Consider the following 6,662-nt stretch of genomic DNA (forward strand, 5'->3'; position numbering starts at 1 on the left):
CGCGGATTTTGCGGATTGCGAGTTCGCAAATTCGCAAAATTCGCGAACGCCAGATTCGCAAAATTCGCCCATGCTTAATTGCGATCTCCATCGGCTCGGTTAGTGGGGTACTAATTAACTGATTAGAAACACCCACTACTTGGATTGCTTCTCATGAGAGGGGTAGGTTTGGAACATCTGCTGTTCTCACAGTAGAACGGGTGGCACCAGTGTCCAACAGAAAGGTGACATCATTTCCTTCAACCTTTCCTTCAATGTATGGCCTTGACTGGTCTACCGGCAAGGAGGGGCCAAGCACGCACTCCTCGTCCTCCCCCTCAGACACTGTCAGTAAGTTTCATCACAGAGGAATGTATCATTCAACAGGAATTGCGAAGTTGCTGCATTTCTATCCTCCTTTCCTTCCCAAACCTCTGCTTCCTCACCTTGTTGTGCTCTACTCCTATAGTTTGGCCTATGTGCACGAGGCAACTGTTGCTGTTTTACCTGTTGCTGTGTCTTTCGTGGCCCCTCTTTCTGCACCTGTGGATTCAAATCATTATTGGGCACGTTATCATTCTGTACCACTGGACACTCGTCTCTCCAGTGCCCTATCTGGCCGCACCCGTGACAGGGGAACTTCTTTTTGGCCTCCTCTCGGCTCATTTTAACTCTGGGCTTCCCTCCACCCCCAGGGCCTTGATTCTGAGTATTATTATTCATTTTACTTAACTGCTTTTCTTGTTGCTCGGCTAACTTCACTTGTGCCCACATAACTTTTTCTTTTAATTCTTTCCGTTTATTTTCCAGCTCATCTTCACAATACTTGGCGTATTTCAGGACCTCATCTATAGGCTTGGCTTGCCAAAACATTTTATTGTCTTTGATCCATTGTGAAATTTCAGGTCTTAACCCTAACATGAATCTATAAATGAAATGGGTTATGTCCTTCATCTCAATGTTATCTAGTCCACTGTACATTTTTAACACCTGTAACAGTTGTTCATAGTATGAATGTACAGTTTCATCACGATTTTGGGTAGTTCTATCTATGCGGATCCAATCAGTTTCTTTAGCAGGCATCTTGCCTTTCAAATGCAGTATTACCTGGTCATATTTTCTCATTACCTCCGCTGAGGGGGCTCCTGTCCTTGGGTCTCTGGGATACTCCTCACTGGGCCAATCAACAGCAATTTTGCATTCTGTCCATAAATCTACGGGAACTACAATGTCAAAGAACCCATCTAGATCTTTCAGGAGACATTTCTGCACTTTAACAAATCTCTCGACCTGTCTGTACCAGTCTACAGGTTTCTCTCGTAATTTTGGAAAATCATTTGTAAATGACACAATATCCTGTCGGGACCATGGAATATGTACATATTTTCCACCTGGCACCTCTCTCATGGGATACAATGTTTCAGCCTCGTCAGCTTCTTTTAGGACATATTCAGAGGACACATGTCTAGACCTACTGTCTTCCTTTTTCTTCGCCCACCTCGTTTTCCATTTTTCTCGGTCTCCCCATTTCTGTAACAGGTTCAGCAATTCTCTTATCTGCACCTTTTTCCCTGACACGTTCATATTTTCTAAATCTTTGTCGGAAAATTCTGCTCTGTATGGTTTCTGCAATACCTTGGATTTGCTGACATCTTTTCCCATATTAGCTGCGGTGTCCATCAGTTTCTCATGGAACACTCTGGTATTTCTGGTAAAACTCTTACAGATGAACAGTAGCTCTTCTTCACTAAGGGTGTTCAGCCTGTCTGGTCCTACGTTCCCAGCCATCAGTTCTTCCAATTCTATTCTTAATTTGTAAATATCTAATGGTTTAGGCAGAGAATTTATTTTCTCTAATTCTCGGGTCCATCGATCTATTTCTTCCGGAGTCACTACCGTGGCACTTCGAGTACCTGCAGATGACTCTATCAGTACTTCTCTTGCACTAGTCTAAGTGTTCTTTCTTGGTGCCCTGCCTTCCGGTTCCCTTATGGGTAAATCCATCAGGGAAATTACAGATTCGCATTCACTTGTTTGGTCATCGACTATTAAGGGCTCTTTTCTTGGCTGCACTACAGCTGGAGTAATAACTGGAGTCTTTGGACTAACCTGTCTATCCCCATAAAGGGGAACAACTGGGCCAATAGTTACTGGAATTGTCAGGGCTTCAGGACTTGAATTTAACTGCGATATCTTCTGAATGAGTTCATTTCTCTGTTTAGCTAAGGCTTCTCTCTCTCGATCCTGTAAAACCTTTTACATGGAGGTTTCATGTACTACTTGTGGGATTAAAGGTGGATAAAGATTCGGGGCAGTTGGAATGGTCGTACTTGGTCCCTCACCACAGAACGGTCTATAACATGGAACAGTTGTATCGGGCAGGCTAAATCCCTCATTACCACTAGGCCTATAACCTGGTCCTGCTGTATTAGTTGCACTGGCCCTTCTATTACTGGAAGGCCTAAAGAATGGATTTTTTGAACTCAAGGACCTAGACTCCTCATCAAATGGAGGTGGATTTTTGATTAATAGATCCTCCAAATATTCATCTTCCGAATCACCCGCAGTCATTAAGTGTCAGGTTTTCTCTGTCCTTTTCCCTCCTATGGGTTCGTCTACAGCACGTACTGGAAATAGTCCTTCTACCATCATATTCTGTCTCCACTGCTTCATTTTTTTCTCTTTGGCTTCTCCCTTCATTTTTGGATACCATTTACTTATTCGCTTGTCAATTCTGGGTCTGTCTCGCTCCCATTCCTCTAGGGCCTCGTATTACGTCAGTCTTGGTCTGGGGTGTAAATCATTCATTCGGGTCCTCAAATTAAACAAAATTCTACCATTTAAGGTACCAACTAAAGGAAAAGCTAAAACTCTGTCATCTTTAGTATATTCCACCCAATTTTCCAACCATACACAGGTATGATACCCTTTGTCAAACATCATAAACAATGCGGGAGTATTAGGTGGTGGAATGATTACACCTTCTCTAGTTTTTATGGGCTTATCTTTCTTGAAGTAATTCTTCACTTTGCCTACCAGAGTCATTTTTCTCTTGCTTCCATACATATTATAAGGTCTGCCTCTTAGCATCTGCTCCTTACCAAAACCTAAATATTTCGGATCAGGTAGAAATTCGGGATACCACATATACCTCGTAAAACCTAACTCGGGCCTGAATTATGTACTTTTGTTTAAAAATTTTCTTCCAATGCTAGCGCGTCTTGTAGATTTCAACAACCAATCAATACTGTGATCGCAAACAACTTCAACCAATGGGTGCGCGGCCTTTTCGCGAGACGCGGTCTCATGCTCCGGCACTCACCCCTCCTTTACAATTCCAGCTCCATTACACACCCGCTGTTTCGACCAATACTAGCGCGGCACAGAGTGACGTCAGCGCAGCTCCGCGACTGACTCCCTCCTTCACAAGGTAACGGACACTTGATTTCTTTCTTAAAGTGCAAGTGCTTTATTTAGTTTACAATGTATAACATTCGCCACTGTACTCGAGTGTCTAGAAAGAAAGATTTGTTTCACTGCAAGTAAACTTCTTCTGTCTACTTTTCATACACTACGGATAGACCCTCCTGCCTACCCTTCACACAAGCATTAGAGAACCTGCTACTTCTTTGACTCATCCACTCTTTCCGGGATATATACTAAGTCCAAAGTTTTACCAGCGAACTCCTTTGCTATCACTCAAGCTCTGACAAACCTACTACTCCTTCCTCGTGTGACCCTTACTAGGTAATATCACAACTGAAGTTTCAATAGCGAACTCGTTGCTATCATTTATTCAACTACTCATGCAGAAAACCCTAATTAGCGCTTCCAGTTCTGCCTAACCATGCACTAATTTTCCTCGAGCCACTGACCTCACTGCAAAGTGGATTCTCCTCACCACCCGCTATTCTGTCCCCGGGGATTCCAGACAACATATAACAATCACTAACAAGTGGTTAATACATTTAAAATTCATTTAGCAGCATTTCATCACAACCTAAAAAAAAAAAACATTTCATAGCATTTCAAAACAATATTTTTACATTTGATCGATCAACTTTTCAAAGAAATGTTTTTCTAGCAGCACATTTAATTGTTCACGGTTTATCCACAAATAACCTATCCACCTATCTCAACTAGTCCTAACCATCCTTTGGCTACCAGAAAATTACTGATAGAGCGCGCAGGTCACCCGACCAAACACAATGCACACTCGGGCCCATAAAATACCTTTCGATATATACTTTATTTTAATCAGGTAACCTACACGCTGTTATCAGTAATTCAGTTTTTCTTCTTTCTATTACCATGTACCAGACTTACCAATCCTTGTAACAGATACCTAAATTTACAATGGATCAGGAGCAAGTTCAGATGTAGGTGGACATTGCAAAATTATCATGCAACATGTGAAATATCGGTTGTACTTTATAATAACCACAAACGCAAGAAGTTTTCAAAACCTTTATCTAGTTCTCGTTTTCTTCATTTTCCATGAGCCACAAGTTCCCACAGATCAAACTGTCTATTACTAAGATTAAGAAGATAGTATAACTATGAATTAAAGTAAGAACCATTTAGAAATCGGAAAATAAAGGGAAGGGGAAAAATAAGGAACACGCTATTCTTAGATCAGCAAAACTGTCACAACTTCAATAAAGGCTGGTAAAGAAAAGGGAACATACTAGCCAAAGCAGATTTTCGATTACCTCTAACTGTCTATAAGAAACGAAACTTTAATTTGATTCGTCCTGATGTTCTTATTCACTAAAGGGAGGGTAAAAATGGAACAAACTATATGTGCATATGATTCAGTATTAGACTACGGGTAGGGAGAGAATGGAACATGCTAATACCACAGTTTGCACTAGAATCTTAACTGTAGAGAGAAACAGGGTAAAAGACAATAGGCAATTTTGCTTTATTCGGAAAGGGAGAGAATGTTAGGAAAGTCAATCACCCACGCAGTTTTTATATTTACCTAGGACAGAATGAAGACCAACCCAGGCCACGGGTCGGTTGGAAAAGGCGGGAAAGGAACCTCAAGGACTTAGGCTGCCAGTAGGCGAGCAGGTACAGCTCATGGACAGTCAGGACAGGATAACCTCAGGATTTCGGATCAGGACTGAGCTCACCAAAGGGTACGACCAACACCTGCAGCTTCGGATGCAATGCCTGCGCTACCCCCTCTCTGCAAGGAATCTGCCAATAACCCCGATTGGGTTCTCGAATCTCCCAGCAAAGTGCTTCGCCAGCACTTAAGGTTTCTCAAACTCCGACTGAGTCTGGGGAAATTATGGACAGAGTGCTCCGCAGCTCTCTGTATCAATGTTATGTTATGTTATGTTACAGCTGCTTATATAGCGCAACGGCTGCCCCAGCGAAGGGGCGTCCCGGCGCTGGACCAGACAGGAGAGAGTGCAACAAACCACAAGCTTTAGGGTCAGCTTAGCAGAACAAGTGGGTCTTAATTGCCTTTCTAAATGATAAAAGGTCATTTATGCTTCGAATCCACAGTGGTAGTGCGTTCCATAGTTTAGCAGCCATATATTTGAAGGAACGTCCGCCCGTGCGGGCGAGTCTGACACGAGGAATCGTGACCAAGTTTTGTCCTTCTGATCTGAGGGATCTATTGGGAGTGTAATGCGTTATAAGATGACATAACATGGGGGGTGAAGATTTTTTTAGGATCTTAAAGGCCAAGCACAGGGCCTTGAAATTGATTCTTTTTTGCCAGTGCAATTTTACCAGAGTGTTGGTTACGGACTCAAACCGGGGAAGCCCTGTTAGGGCCCGTGCTGCCGCATTTTGGACACGCTGCAGACGTTTTTTTTCCGCTTGATTAGCTCCCAGGAGTAAGGAATTGGCATAATCTATGCGAGAAAGGATTGTGGCTTGGATAATCAACTGACGTGTAGAGGGGTCAAAAAATTTTAGTATAGGTCGCAGGTTACGCAAGATACCAAAACTAGTGGCAGCAATTTTTTGGGTGTGGCCGACAAAGCTCAGGGCTGAGTCAAACCATACCCCCAAGTTCTTTACCTCTGTTTTGGAGTCAGGGGGAGGGCCAAGAATCTCCGGCCACCTATCCTTTCCCCAGGCTTTGGTATCTTTTCCTACTATTAGCACCTCCATTTTGTCTGCATTAAGTTATAAATAATTGGCCGTCAGCCATTCAGTTACTGCAGCGAGGCCATGTTGAAAATTCAGCGCTCCTGCTCCGTTATCATCACTCAATGTCACCACCAGCTGAGTATCGTCAGCATATGAGACGATGGACAGGTCCCACTCCTTGGCGACCTCAGCTAGCGGTTGGACATATAAATTAAAGAGTGTGGGGCTGAGCGCTGAGCCCTGGGGTACTCCCTGCATTATGTTACTCTTTTTTGAGAGGAATGGGGGGATAGCTACCTGAAAAGATCTGTCTGTCAGAAATGCTTTAAACCAGGCCAGGGCTGAGTTCTTCACCCCTGCTGCCTCCAGTCTGTACAGAAGCACCTCGTGTGAGACCGTATCATAGGCAGCGCTTAGGTCGAGCAGGATCAGCGCTGCCGTTTGACCGGAGTCTCTAATGGACCTAAGATGTTCTGTCACACTGAGAAGTGCCGTCTCTGTGCTATGGTCTGCACGGAAACCATGCTGGGAGGTGTCCAAGATGTTATTGGCATAGAGGTGTTCCG

The 6,662-nt window shown here is 43.5% G+C and overlaps 1 pseudogene; it reads right to left on the minus strand.

The window, feature by feature from the left end:
- Positions 1–327: 327 nt before the first annotated feature.
- Positions 328–1,983, minus strand: LOC147689651 (uncharacterized; annotated as a pseudogene).
- Positions 1,984–6,662: the final 4,679 nt, after the last annotated feature.

Source organism: Lissotriton vulgaris, chromosome 9, assembly GCF_964263255.1.
Source record: "Lissotriton vulgaris chromosome 9, aLisVul1.2, whole genome shotgun sequence".
In the NCBI taxonomy this organism is placed as follows: Eukaryota; Metazoa; Chordata; class Amphibia; order Caudata; family Salamandridae; genus Lissotriton; species Lissotriton vulgaris.